The sequence below is a fragment of the Ahaetulla prasina genome, chromosome 3 (assembly GCF_028640845.1).
Source record: "Ahaetulla prasina isolate Xishuangbanna chromosome 3, ASM2864084v1, whole genome shotgun sequence".
Taxonomy (NCBI): Eukaryota; Metazoa; Chordata; class Lepidosauria; order Squamata; family Colubridae; genus Ahaetulla; species Ahaetulla prasina.
In genome coordinates this window covers 169,520,543-169,536,559 of record NC_080541.1, presented here as the reverse complement: position 1 = coordinate 169,536,559, position 16,017 = coordinate 169,520,543, and positions in this window count along the sequence as shown.

Sequence of the window (16,017 nt, the reverse complement as noted above, 5' to 3'; positions counted from 1 at the left end):
GGTAACTATGTAATGTCTGTTTTCAGAATAGGTAAACATTCAGTAAAGAAAAAAATCACTGGTGAAGTCTCCGACACAATTTAAAACAAAGGATTCACCACTGGAACTCTCCTATCTTTTATGCTTTTTCTTTTTTTCTTATTTATTTAATGCAACGTGAAATTTTAATGCAATGTTAACTTTTATATATTTTTTCTCTTAATCTGAAGGAAATTCAGAAATGGGTCTTCTCTGAGCCAAAGTATGCAGGTTATGTGAGAAAGAAACCCGCCCAAAAACTATTACCTGTTTGTTTATTTGTTTGTTTATGAAATTTATATTGCCACCAATTCGCATATGGTGACTCAAGGCGGCTTACAAGAATATAAAAACCTCATATAAAACTAATAAAAGAGAGAATCATACAATAAATTAATAAAATAATATAATAAAATAACCTCCCGCCCTTCGCCCCAGTGACAGCACATCACACGAGCCATTTAATGGGCTCTATCCCGCTCTTTATCCCCTTTTCCTCAGAACTAATAATCATTCTTAGTTAATTTGAGAATAATTTGAGAGGAAGAGACAATCCTGGCAAGAAACCACTGTCAGAACTATGCAATGTAAGGATAGTTTTAAGTGTTGCTAAAAATGTCTCTTGCTAGCTGTTATGTGATATTACAAAAATTGGGTTAATTGACTTTGAGTCTTTCTCCACTTTGACTCAACATGGCACAAATACTGGCAACATCTGCCATATCCTCATGGTATTATTTTATCTGCTTCCTAGCTTATTAGTGAACCACCTGTTAAAAGATTACATTTCAATTTCCTACTCAGCATAAGAAAACAAGGTGACTCATTAGGACACAACAAATAAGGAATCAAAGAGATTTTTATAAAGTAAGAACTGTCGAAATACATACTGATTTAAGATGATGAAATGAATGATGCAATACAATTGACATAAATTTAGAACATTTTATATGGCATGAGGGAAGAAACACTTATAGTTAAATAAATGATTAATTGATCAAAATACTGGGATATATATTAGATTGGTAAAATGTAAAATTTGATAAATCCTACGTTATGAAGATGGTGAAATTGCACAAAAGACTTGTAACCAACCAACCGACACACTGTTTGCATTTCTATTGAAGATGTTTTTATGTATGTTTGTCCCAAAAATTTAATTTAAAAAAAAAAAAAGAAATACAAAATCAAGATGAACATACTGGACATACCAGAAAAAGTCATTTTTGTAATGTTGATTTGTTTGTGAGATCTATCTCCTACCTTTCCATGAAGACCTCAAGGGGATATACTTAGAATTCTGCTTTTCCAGGAATAACAAAGCTGCTTAAAGTAAGCCACTGGTCCACAGTTACTCAGTGAGCTTCCCTGGCCAAGGATGGACTTGAACCTGGATCTTCTCAGTTCCAATCCAACACATAAATTACTATACAACCACACACTGTATTATATTGTTTGGCTTTTCATATTTTCTTTTCGTCCTTCATCTTAATTCTCCCAGAAGGGTATATGATACAATCCTGTGGGTCTGTTCCTTTAAAAATTATTATAAATTCAATTTGGCCTAGAAGAGAATGTTAATGAATACACTAACTGTATTGACTAGGGCTTCTCAGGGCTTTGACTGTTCATGGGCTTCAGTCAAACTAAGATGCTTCTCAAGCAGCAAATACAAAGTAAGGAATAACATGAAACAACCCTAGTTTCTAATGTTACCTCCTAGAAGTAGAATATGACTCTGCAACCAGCTAAATATTTTATTGGTCTGAACTGCCTAATAATTGCTCATCATAATCAACACTGCTGAAAGGTATATATACTAGGACTCCCTAAGAGGAATACTATTCTTGTCTTGCTATAATGTGAATTCTATAAGGACTTAAAGAATAAAATATTGCAGAGATGGGATACCTCTACCTTATCTGGCAATGGGTGTCCCGTGTATAAAAAGATAATTAGATAATTAGTGTGTGTGTGTGTGTGTATGTGTGTGTGTATTATTTATTTTGTCACACAGTATATATAAGCATAAGCATGAAATAATTATACAATATATAAGCATATATATGAGTATGAGTATGTAATAACTATATTAATTGGATATAACGAAAGGAAACAATAGGACAGGAATGGTAGGCACGATTGTGCTCTTAATAATAATAATAAATAATAATATTTTAATTTATAGACCGCCCTTCTCCCGAAGGACTCAGGGCGGTGAACAGCCAGTTAAAATACAGGAAAACAGACAATATTAAAAACAACCCTTAAAAAACTCATTCAGTTGGCCAAAACTAAAACACAGTTACACCCTATAAATTACTAAAAATGTAAAACCCCAATTAATCAAATTAAAATTTTAAAAAATCAAGCCAGTCCAGCGAGACGGAACAAATAGGTTTTAAGTTCGCGGCGAAAGGTCCTAAGGTCAGACAATTGTCAAAGTCCAGGGGGAAGCTCGTTCCACAGGGTAGGAGCCCCCACAGAGAAGGCCCTCCCTCTGGGGGCCGCCAGTCGACATTGTTTGGCTGACAGCACCCTAAGGAGTCCCTCTCTGTGAGAACGCACCGGTCGCTGGGAGATTGAAGCCGGCAGAAGACGGTCCCGTAAATATCCCGGTCCTAAGCCATGGAGCGCTTTAAAGGTCGTCACCAAAACCTTGAAGCGCACCCGGAAGACCACAGGTAGCCAGTGCAGTCTGCGCAGGATAGGTGTTACGTGGGAGCTACGTGCTGCTCCCTCAATAACCCGCGCAGCCGCATTCTGGACTAACTGGAGTCTCCGAGTGCTCTTCAAGGGGAGCCCCATGTAGAGAGCATTGCAGTAGTCCAAGCGAGATGTAACGAGAGCATGAGTGACCGTGCATAGGGCATCCCGGTCCAGGAAGGGATGCAACTGGCGGATCAGGCGAACCTGATAAAAAGCTCTCCTGGAGACGGTCGTCAAATGGTCTTCAAAAGACAACCGTCCATCCAGGAGCACGCCCAAGTTGCGCACCTTCTCCGTCGGGGCCAATGACTCGCCCCCGACGGACAGCCGCATCTGCAGCTGACTGTATCGGGGTGCCGGCATCCACAGCCACTCTGTCTTGGAGGGATTAAGGTTGAGCCTGTTCCTCCCCATCCAGACCCGTACGGCTTCCAAACACCGGGATAGCACTTCGATAGCTTCGTTGGGGTGGCCTGGGGTGGAAAAGTACAGCTGAGTGTCATCAGCGTACAGCTGGTATCTCACCCCAAAACCACCGATGATCTCACCCAGCGGCTTCATATAGATGTTGAACAGGAGAGGCGAGAGGATCGACCCCACACAGGAGGCACTTCGGGGTCGATCTCTGCCCCCCTGTTTGCGTCCGGTCAGAGAGGTAGGAGGAGAACCACCGATAAACGGTGCCTCCCACTCCCAACCCCTCTAGCTGGCGCAGCAGGATACCATGGTCGATGGTATCAAAAGCCGCTGAGAGGTCTAATAGGACCAGGGCAGAGGAGTAACCCTTATCCCTGGCCCTCCAGAGATCATCCACCAACACGACCAAAGCCATCTCAGTACTGTAACCAGGTCGGAAGCCAGACTGGAACGGGTCTAGATAGACAGTTTCATCCAGGTACTGGGGTAGCTGACATGCCACCGCACTCTCTACAACCTTTGCCGTGAAGCGAAGATTGGAGACTGGACGGTAATTACCTAAAACAGCTGGGTCCAGGGAAGGCTTCTTGAGGAGAGGTCTCACCACCGCCTCTTTCAAGGCAGTGGGAAAGACTGCCTCCCGCAAAGAGGCATTTGTAATCCCCTGGAGCCAGCCTCGTGTCACCTCCTGTGTGGCCAGCACCAACCAGGAGGGACACGGGTCCAGTAAACATGTGGCGGCATTCAACCTTCCCAGCAACCTGTCCATGTCCTCGGGAGTCACAGGATCAAAGCTATCCCAAACAGCCTCAACAAGACGGGCCTCGGAACCCTCGCCTGGATCTACCCAATTTTGATCCAATCCGTCCCGAAGCTGAATGATTTTGTCGTATAGATAACAGTTAAACTTCTCGGCATGCCCTAGTAATGGGTCCCCCCGCCCCCCCTGTTGAAGGAGGGAGCGGGTCACCCAAAACAGGGCGGCCGGGCTGTTATCTGCCGATGCAATGAGGGAGGAAACGTAAAAACGCTTCGCCTCCCTCAATGCCACTAGGTAAGTCCTACTATAGGACCTAACTAGTGTCCGGTCAGCCTCGGAGCAGTTGGATATCCAGACACTCTCTAGGCGTCTTCTCCGGCATTTCATCTCCCTCAGCTCCTCGGAAAACCAAGGAGCTGGTTGAGATCGGCGCCGGGTCAGAGGCCGCAAAGGCACGACACGGTCCAAAGCTCCAGGCGCGGTCTGTTCCCAGGCCGCAACTAGTTCTTCAGTCGTGCCGTGGGCCATCAGGCGCCTGGGACGGAACCAACGTATTGGTTCCGTCTTATACACGCCCCTCACCAACCTCTTCGGAATGGGGTGAGATCAATGGTAGATAGTTTTTGATTGAAGCTTTGGGGACTTTGGGAAGAGACCACAGAGTCAGGTAGTGTATTCCAAGCATTAACAACTCTGTTACTGAAGTCATATTTTCTGCAATCAAGATTGGAGAGGTTAACATTAAGTTTAAATGTATTGTGTGCTCATGTATTGTTGCAATTGAAGCTGAAGTAGTTTTTGACAGGAAGGGCATTGTAATAGATGATTCTATGAGTTAAACTCAGGTCATGTCGAAGGCGCCATAGTTCTAAATTTTCTAAACCCAGGATTTCAAGTCTGGTGGCATAAGGTATTTTGTTGTATTCGGATGAGTGGAGTACTCTTCTTGTAAAATATTTCTGGACACGTTCAATTGTATTGATGTCAGAAATGTGGTATGGGTTCCAAACAGTCGAGCAGTATTCAAGAATTGGTCTAGCAAATGTTTTATATGCTCTGGTTAGTAGTGTAGTGTTTTTGGAGAAGAAGCTACGCAAAATTAGGTTTATAACTCTTAGAGCTTTTTTTGCTATGTAGTTGCAGTGGGCTTTGGCACTTAGATCATTTGACATGAAAACTCCAAGGTCTTTAACGGGATGGGGGTCATCTGTAAGGTAATGTCCATCTAGTATGTACTTAATTTTTGGGTTCTTTTTTCCAATATGTAAGACTGAGCATTTGCTGGTTGAAATTTGGAGCTGCCAATTTTTAGACCAAGCGGTTAGATGATCAAGGTCATTTTGAATGATAGAAGTATTGTCTGTGATGTTAAATAGTTTGACATCATCAGCAAAGAGAACACAATTACTTGAGATATGGTCACAAAGATCATTAATGTATAGTATAAAGAGTGTTAGCCCAAGAATGCTGCCTTGGGGAACGCCACTTTTAACAGGAACAGGATTTGATAGAGCATTGCCAGTTTTGACCACTTGTTGTCTGTTTGATAGAAAAGCAGTTATTCAATTGTGGAGGGGTCCTGAGATGCCGTAGGATTTTAGTTTTAGGAGAAGTTTATCATGTACTACTGAGTCGAAAGCTTTACAGAAGTCTATGTAGATTGCATCTATTGCTTTGCCCTGATCAAAATTTGTAGTCCATATGTTTTTGCAGTGAAGAAGTTGTAAATTACAGGATAAATTTTTTCTGAAACCAAATTGTTTATTAGAGAGTAGGTTGTTTGTTTCTAGATGGAGGGTAATGGATTGGTTGATGATAGATTCCATTACTTTGCAGGTGACACAGCAAAGAGAGATAGGTCTGTAATTTTCAACTAGGCTGGGGTCTCCTTCTTTGAAGATAGGGATGACCGTGGCAAGTGACCAAAGTTTGGGAAGGGAACTGGTCATGAAAGCTTTTTCAAAAATTATGCTTAAGGGTTCTGCTATATTAGTGGAAATCTTTTTTAAGAAGTATGCACATAGTCCATCTGGTCCAATAGATACGGATACTTTCGGTTCGCAAAGAGCTTTTTCAACATTATCTTCTGTGAAATCTATGTGTGTTAGGTCGTTGCACTCATTGTTGCTACGACTGGGGAATGTCGGGTATAACTCATTACTGTTAACAAAGACTGTGCCAAAGAATGTGTTGAAGAGGTTTGCTTTAACTGTTTCATCATTATATTCTTTGTCGTTAGAATCTTTTAGTGGTGGGATAGAACTCAAGTCTTTAAGTTTGTTGTTCACAAAATTATAAAAAGCACAATTGGAATTTGTGCGCAAAAGGTCTTCTTCTTGCTTGGTGTGGTAATTGGTGCATTCAATTTTTATTTTATTGCATATATTTCTGTAGCGGTTTTTGAAATTTGCTACATAGCCCTTTTTGTTTCTTCTCCAGAGGGATTTTTTTTTGGTCTTGGCATATTCAGGTTCTTTCCCGTGTAAGGTTGAGGGTATCTTGGTGACATTTCGATGAGGTCTCACTCATCATCACCAGGCTGGTGCTTTCAGCTTCGTGCCCGTTTGAGCAAAGCCAAGACAAAAGCAAAGCGCCTTGCTCGCACAAGCACAAAACCGAAAGCACCAGCCTGAAGATGATGAGTGGGACCTCGTCAAAATGTCGCCTAGATACTTTCAACCTTACACAGGAAAAGACCCGAATACACCAAGACCTATATATAATAATAATAATAACAATATCAGAGTTGGAAGGGACCTTGGAGGTCTTCTAGTCCAACCCCCTGCCCAGGCAGGAAACCCTACACCATTTCAGACAAATGGCTATCCAACATTTTCTTAAAAATTTCCAGTGTTGGAGCATTTACAACTTCTGCAGGCAAGTTGTTCCACTGATTAATTGTTCTAAATGTCAGGAAATTTCTCCTTAGTTCTAGGTTGCTTCTCTCCTTGATTAGTTTCCACCTATTGCTTCTTGTTCTACCCTCAGGTGCTTTGGAGAATAATTTGACTCCCTCTTCTTTGTGGCAACCCCTGAGATATTGGAACACTGCTATCATGTCTCCCCTAGTCCTTCTTTTCATTAAACTAGGCATACCGAGTTCCTGCAACCGTTCTTCATATGTTTTAGCCTCCAGTCCCCTAATCATCTTTATTGCTCTTCTCTGGACTCTTTCTAGAGTCTCAACATCCTTTTTAAATCGTGGTGACCAAAACTGAATGCAATATTCCAAGTGTGGCCTTACCAAGACATTATAAAGTGGTATTAACACTTCACGTGATCTTGATTCTATCCCTCTGTTTATGCAGCCCAGAACTGTGTTGGCTTTTTTGGCAGCTGCTGCACACTGCTGGCTCATATCTAAATGGTTGTCCACTAGGACTCCAAGGTCTCTCTCACAGTTACTACTATTGAGCAAGGTACCACATATCTGGTACCTGTGCATTTTGTTTTTTTGGCCTAAATGTAGAACCTTACTTTTGTCACTGTTGAATTTCATTTTGTTAGATAGTGCCCAATGTTCAAGTCTTTCAAGATCTTTCTGTATCTTGAGCCTATCTTCTGGAGTGTTGGCTATTCCTGCCAGCTTGGTGTCATCTGCAAATTTGATGAGTTCCCTATCTATCCCCTCGTCCAAGTCATTGATGAAGATGTTGAAGAGTACTGGGCCTAAAACAGAGCCTTGGGGTACTCCACTGCATACTTCCCTCCATGTGGATGTAGTTCCATTGAGGACTACACGTTGAGTGCAGTTGGTCAGCCAGTTACGAATCCATCTGGTGGTGGTGCTGTCTAACTCACATTTTTCTACTTTATTTAGTAGTAGGTTATGGTCAACTTTATCAAATGCTTTACTGAAGTCCAAGTAAATTATATCGACAGCATTCCTCTGGTCCACTAATTTTGTCACTTTGTCAAAGAATGCAATAAGATTAGTCTGGCATGATCTGTTTTTGACAAACCCATGTTGGCTTTTGGTTATTATTTTGTTTGCTTCTAGGTGTTAGGTGATTTGTTGCTTGATTATCTTTTCCAGAATCTTCCCTGGTATTGAGATTAGGCTGATAGTCTGTAGTTTCCTGGATCTGTTTTTTTTCCCTTTTTTGAAGATGGGAACTACATCAGCTCTTTTCCAGTCCTCTGGCAGTTCCCCTGTGCTCCAGGATCTTTGAAAGATATAGTTCAGTGGTTCTGAGATCTCGTCTGCAAGTTCCTTCAGAACCCTGGAGTGTAATCCATCCGGTCCTGGTGATTTGAACTCATCTAGGGTAGACAGATGTTCACTATTTTAACTTGTGTTCCTAATTTGTTTTTTGTGGTGCTGTTTTTGATAGGTTGGATTGTTTTTTCCTTTTGTGTAAAGACAGATGCAAAAAATGAGTTAAGTAGATTTGCTTTCTCCCTGTTGCTTGTCACCTTCTTGCCACTTTCTCCCAGAAATGGGCCAATTGTTTCCTTGACTTTTTTCTTGTTTTTAACATGTTGGAAGAAGCTTTTTTTTTTATTTTTTACTTTTGTCGCTAGCCTTTGTTCATTGTGAGCCTTAGCTTTCCTCACTTCATCTTTACAGGCTCGGGCTATTTGCTGATATTCTGCCTTAGTTATTTGCCCCTCTTTCCACTTTTTATATGTGTCCTTTTTGTCTTTCAATTTTTCAGATAGTTCTTTATGCATCCATGCTGGTTTCTTTTGAGATCCATTATTTTTCTTCCTCATTGGTATTGTGGTAGACTGGGTTTTTATAATCTCACTTTTCAAAATTTCCCAAGCTTCTTGAGTTGTTTTCCCCTTGAAGATTCTCATCCATGGAATCCTTCTCAAGCTCTTTGTGAATTTATTGAAATTAGCTCTCTTGAAGTCCAAGACTCTAGTTTGACTTTGTTCTACTACTTGTGTTTGCATAATGTTGAATTCCAATATTGCATGATCACTTGCCCCCAAGATTCCTATAGCTTCAACACCTTCTATCATTTCATCTCTGTTAGTGAGAATTAAGTCCAATATGGCTGATCCTCTTGTTCCCTTCTCTACTTTTTGGGAAACAAAGTTGTCTGCTAGGTTTGTTAGAAACCTGCTGGATTTTCCACTTGGTGCAAAGTTTGTCTCCCAGTTGATGTCAGGGTGGTTAAAATCCCCCATTACTACTGTAATGTGCTCCTTACATACCTTAGTTAGCTGACTAGCAAAAAGTTCATCTACTTCCTCTGTTTGGTTGGGTGGCCTATAGTATATGCCTATGGCAATATCATTTTCCCTCCCTTTAATATTGACCCAAATGCATTCACATATATGTGTGTGTGTGTGTGTGTGTGTGTGTGTGTGTTTGTGTGTGTGTACTGCTAAAATACACATATTTACTTTCCAAGATTCTGTAACTTAACTACTTTTCCTTTCAATAATTCTGACTAGTGAAACTCTGTAAGAATCTAAGATTCTTGGTTGTGAATGACTGCTTGGTTCTTGCCCCTTTTTTTCTGACAGGTAGTTGGCTACTACTTATAATATAACGAATTTTATAATATGACATGTGGAGTACAGCAACAGGTAATAAGACAAGACCATCAAAATGGTAATTCAGCTCCAGTTTTAGTTTATAATCTCATACTAAATTCCTCTTAATTGCCTATTTTAATATGTATGCATTATACTTATTTACTAGGGATTTCAATGTTCTTGTCCTGTCTTCATTTTTTTAGTTTTTATAGATTTTTATAAAAAATACTAGCCATTGGCTATAATAAAGAATTATTGCAATTCATTCGTTTATATGACACAATGCAGTTACCGGTAATATACTTCCACTTCTAAGTACTTATCCTTAAAAACCATATCTGCAATTTTTTTTCTCCCAGAATTGGGTTGCAAAGAAAAGAAAAGAAAATGTGATGTAAAGAGCATATAAAGTCAGACAAATTATATTTGAAAGAATGGTTAATCAATGAAATAGAAATGCAAGGAAATAATTTTTAAAATCCACAATTGCAATTTCAGGATGACCTTAAATTGATGAACAGTTAATATTTGGCTCTGCTGATCTATTGGTAATTCATGATGATTATACTTTTATAAGTACCATTTAAAAATAACCAAAATGTCATCCATTAATTTTCAGATACTCTTGTTCTCAGAAAATGGATTAAATGCCTTCTACTAACCATTCAGAATTTCTATCCACTTGGGGGGAAATGTTTATGGCAGTAACATCTATGTAATTGAAAAAAGAAATCCACTAAATTTACGAAACAACAAAAAATAAAATAATATAATAGAGCCAATCTAAGATATTTTGCTATTGGTATTTGCAGTAAACCACAAGATGCCTTTCACTAAAAGAGTCTACATATTGAATATCAAATGAATCTTATTTCAACAGTGGCTGATGACAGGTCCTAAGTATTTGCAATTAGTCTGAGTCTTTTTTTTCACTTTCCAGACAAGTTACTTGCTTTTCTGGAAAATGCTAAAGCTTTAATTCCTTGGATAATTTGTTACTGGAAAATAAAACGCGGTGGCTAAACTTCTCATTAAATAAATACTTTATTTAAGATTCTATTATGATGGCAGCCTGCATTCAGAAGGATGCCAGCTTGTTCCTCCAACTGGGATTACACATTCCCCGGTCTCATTATTAGGATACAAAAAACAGCTGGAAAGGACCTTGGAGGTCTAAAGTCAAGGTTAGCCATAAGGTAGGTTTTTTTTTTCCTGAAATGAACTTTAAAGATATTTTTTTAAATGATATTTTTTCCTGTAAATGAAAATTCCTTTCCTTGGCAGAAATTCTTGCGCACTCTGGAGTTTGCCTTTTTGTCATGAAGTCATCTTATTCCCCATTAATGAAAATAGGTAAGCTCCTTAGCAAAATACAGAGATGTGTTTTGTGCTACTGCTATGATTGATATTAATAGCAGCTCCAATCCTATAAATGAGAAACAGTGGTGGGAAAAGTGCCTGCATTGTCCTTTTTGTTAAAGATGGGTCTAATTTATAGCACTATTTGCTTGCAGAATTGCAAGAAAGTGGTAAGCTGAAGCAGCTAAATCTTATTCTATAATGTAAATCCCTGTGCTTCAATGGAACTGGAGACTTCTATTTTGTTTCTGTGAGAATTTGCTCCTTCTCACTTTTTAATAGTAGCAATTACCTTTCTAAAATAATTTACATTTTTAAGATTTGATTATTAATCTGTTTATACATTCCGCTGCTCCCTGCTCCTCTATTCTCACCCCCCACCTCCGCATTGTTAACTTACCATTTTTGGTCCAACTCTTTGTGCTTGTTCTTTTCTTTATCAGGTTGATGTTGCTGGTAACTTGGTAACAGTTAGAACTCCTTAGAACCTTTGGTTTTTTTCAAAGTATTATCAATGCTTGTCATTCTTAGCTGTGCATAGATTAAACATTCTATTGACTCATGAGAAATGACCAACTTATTTATTCTACATATTCTTCAGGGCCAAGATCATGAAGTGCAGCCAGTTATTTCTATATTGAAAGTCTAAATGGTAAAGATTATATGGAAAAATGTGTCACCTTTGTATTGTTTATTTATTTGTTTAATTTCTTTGGTCACCCACCTTAGTCAATGACTCTGGTAGAATTGCTGTTATTTTTAACCGTTGTTCTGAAGCACTATGTCAGTTGAGGTGTGAACTGGGATACATTCTTTCTTGTGCACTACATGAGAGCTATAGGACAAATTACCTATGTGTCAAACTCTTTAGAGTCAAGTACACTTTAAAACAAAATTTCAGCAGCATAGAATCATAACTCAATGCCCGTTTGTTTTGTACTGTATGTGCATCTGTATACAGACAGGGTGGGGGCATTGATTAGAACATTGTACTTGTTATCTTGCAGATTTTGACTACATCCTCACTCCTGCAGATGCCCCTGGGCTTTTCTAACTCCGTTTATTAAAAGAGAAAAGGGATTTTCTTCATTTCTAGGTTCCTTCTTATCTTTGAATTTGCTAGGGCAAAGCTTTCTTCATTTTCTTGGTAATGATCTTTTGATGAACTGGAAAGCTAGATATCTATTTTCCAAATAACAGAAAAACCTTGAGATGTTCTGAATTTTTTCAAGCCATCCCCTCTTTTTGAGGTGCTAAGAAGACCATAATAATATGGCTGTTAATGATGGTACAGCTCCTAAGTTATTTTGACCTGTAGTATTTGATTATCTTTATCAGGTAGATAATTTGGGGTGCTAGAAAAGAACACCAGTAGTAACATTTTTACAGACTGGAACGGATAAATTAAAAACAACAGTTCAAAAGATAGCACTAAACTATGGAGCAAAATCTTTTTTTTAACCAAAAGTTAACTTTTTGCAAAGTGAGCTGACATTTTCGCAGGCTTTCTATGAAATTTTCTCTTATTGAGTTAACTGATGTTGTTTGGAATCTTTACCTCCAATTTTTAAACATTATGCACCAGACAGTGGAGAGTACTCAACATTCTGCTGGAGAATTCTGAAGAATCAGAATCTGTAATTTGCCTTTGAGGCAAAGTAAAACGTTCCCCATATAAACTGAAAGGTGTATAAATAAATGGAAAAAATGAATGAAACAAAGTTCCTCACCTAAATCATGGTACCGGTCCATTTTTAATTAAGTACCAATTAGATTTAAAGCCACAACCTGAAATTACCATATAAGTGTAAATTCCAATGGGAGAGGGATTCGTTTTCTGGAGTAAAGGAGAGAATGGGAAAAAAAATTTGAAGTTCAAAACTTTAGCTTTTGAACTTACATAATAAATTGGGTGTAAGTTCTGTGAAATCTACTCCTATGCCTCCGCTGTCACTTTAATTTAAAGAACACAGCAAAACACTCAATATTTGCATATAGATATTTTTCAAGTTTAGATTTTAATACTTTTTTTTTTTTGCATTTATATCCCGCCCTTCTCCGAAGACTCAGGGCGGCTTACACTACGTTAGCAATAGTCTTCATCCTATTTGTATATTTATATACAAAGTCAACTTATTGCCCCCAACAATCTGGGTCCTCATTTTACCTAACTTATAAAGGATGGAAGGCTGAGTCAACCTTGGGCCTGGTGGGACTAGAACCTGCAGTAATTGCAGGCAGCTGTGTTAATAACAGACTGTCTTACCAGTCTGAGCCACAGAGGCCCATAATACTGGGTGTAATTTTGCCTCCTTTTGATCATGATCATGAACCTGTTTGGATCTTATTCGTTTTCAAAGACCATGATCTGCAGTTTAGGATATAAATTTATCCAGATTTATTATTAGAGGTCCATGTGGCTTCTCATAGCACAGTGATGGATTGCTTCTTTCCTTGTCTAAATAGAGTTAGCTTTGCCATAGTAGTTGACCATATCTTGAAACCTGCAGGATACACTACACTAAAGTATTATACGAGTGACCAACTTGGAAGAGTCACTTGGATGAGTAAATGAAACTGGATACAGGTAGTTCTCAACCTATGACCATAATGGAGACTGCCCATTATGGTTGCAATTGATGACAACCATTAAGTGGCTTGCTTAATGATCCCCACCCTCTGCTCTCCCTGATGCCACCATTAGACAAACATTTGGCGAGCATGGAATACCTGTTAGGTGGGGGAGGGCTGGCAGGTCCATAAAGGAGGCAGACAAGCAGTAAAAAGCTTTGCAAAGCCAAAAATTGCCCAGCAAAGTACCCAGCTAGATTAGGACCTAGTACCACATTCCAATGCTAGAAGGGCTTCCAAATAAACCACCGTGCTTGACTGATGAAGCCATGCTTGTGGACTGGGCCTCTACCCCGATCAGCTGGCCTTTGGGAGACTGTAAACCTCTTCTGGCTCTTGCTAGCTTTGGGGATCTTAACTGCCTGCATGCAAAACCTTCCCAAAACCTTTCCTTTAGTTCAGGGGTTTCCAACCTTGGTCCCTTTAAGACTTGTGGACTTCAACTCCCAGAGTCCCTCAGCCAGCAAAGCTGGCTGAGGAACTCTGGGAGTTGAAGTCCACAAGTCTTAAAGGGATCAAGGTTGGAGACCCCTGCTTTAGTTAATCCTCTCCCTGCCCCAGAAATCCATGTTTCTTCAATAAAGAAAACAAAAGGAGCTGGGAGAGACAGACTTGACCTCCCCCACTGAATTAGGTGCCAAACCAAATCAAACTCTCCACCTCGGGCCCTCTATCCCTTTTAATCCCTTCATTTGCTAAATTTATTGCATGTCTAGAAAGACTGTGACAAAATATGTAAGTTACTCACCTTGATGAGTCACTGCCAGGGTGAATACAGAGGAAAGGAAGGAATCAAGCAGAGAATTTTTTTCTGCAAGCCTTGAGGAGCTAAAGAAAAAGTTCAGCTCTAAAGAGAAAGCGGCCTCAGCACAAATGTGCACCAAACAGTCACAGCAGAAACTGGGCCCTAAAGGCAGGCAGCAGGCAGCAAAAAAAAGCAAAACAATTATTAAGTTAGCTAGCAAGAGTCAGGAGAGATTTGCAGTCTCCCATGGGCCAGATGATTGGGACAAAAAGCTCCAAAAGCAGCCACCGTTTCTGCAAGGAAATGTCAGAGCGCTGAAAATGGCAGCTGTTTCCAGGAGGTAGGAGTGCTATGAGGTTCTTTTGGGGGGTTGGATGGAGAGGTGGACGGGCACTGCCGTGTCCCTGTGATGGGTCATAAGGGAGAATGACCAAAGGGGCACTACAGCTACTGTATGTTTGAAACAGGGTTGTATGTAGCTTTTGGGAGGTCTGTCATAACTTTGAACAGTTCTTAAGTAATGGATCGTATCTTGAGGATTATCTTTATTAAGAACATATTCTTCAGTGCTGATTCCTTCCGTTTTATAATGTAATTATCAAGGCTGGGACTACCCTTCAGAGCCTTTAGCCTGCTTGTATTGTCACTGAAGCTCTCACAATTGCTGAAGCCCATCAATCAGTGCCAGTTTGGTCTTGTGGTTAAGGCACCAGGCTAGAAAGCGAGAGACTGTGAGTTCAAGTCCCACCTTATGTTGCAATATTAAGCCATATGAACTCCTTTATGAAATTGCTTATGAAATTACTTATGTGCAAATATAAGCATGAGCAATCTTTGAGAAATTGCTTATGTGCAAAAAGATCAGCATAAGTAAGTCTGGCTAATTTTTATCATGTAAGCAGAAATCTGTTTGATGCCAAGGTTGCAAAGATGTTTGCCTGTAAATGTATCAACACCTTTGTGATAGCCACAGGACATTCCTTCTCTGATAAGGCTCACTTCACAAAGCTTCAAAGAAGTTGCTCCTACACACAATTATATGAGATTTATTAGTATGTAGGGTTGGGATGTTACAAGATGAATTTATGTTTGTTACTGTAATTTTGCTACACAAGTTTCTTGATGTTTTAGAATGTGCCTTTGTTGCTATGTGATTTATGCATGCAAACCTGCCTTTGATGTAGACGCCTTCTGATAAGAATCCTAATAAAAGGAGAGACTAGAATTTTGTTCAATGCTCTCTCATCTTGAGAAAAACTGCGTGTTTGTCTCATTTCCCTCATGAGAAGCCCACCAAATGCTTGATGCTTCGACAACCTTAGCTATGATAGACAGCTGGATGACTTTGGGCCCGTCGCTCTTTCCTAGCCCAGCCCTGAACACAAATAGTCCTTGACTTACAATGGATTGTTTAGTGACTGTTCAGTTACAATGGCACTATGAAATGTGACTTATGACCATTTTTTACACTTACGACCACTGCAACACCCCCCAAGGTCACATGATCAGAATTCAGATGCTTAGTAACTAACTTATGTTTATGACAGTTGCAGTGTTCCAGGTCACGTGATTTCCTTTTGAGACCTTCTGACAAGGAAAGTCAATGGGAAAGGCTCATTCACTTAATAACCAGGTTACTAACTTATCATTTGCAGTGATTCACTTAACAATTGTGCCAAGGAAAGTCATAAAGTAGGAAAAAACTCACTTAACAAATGTGTCACTTTACAACAGAAATTTTGGGGTCAATTGTGGTCGTTAAGTCGAGGATTACCTGTATGTTGGCTGCCTTGAGTTATTTGTAAAATAATAAAGGCTGGATATAAATAAACTGACAAATCAAGACACAGAGAATGTTGGCAGAAAGGACTGCCTTGCCAATAGT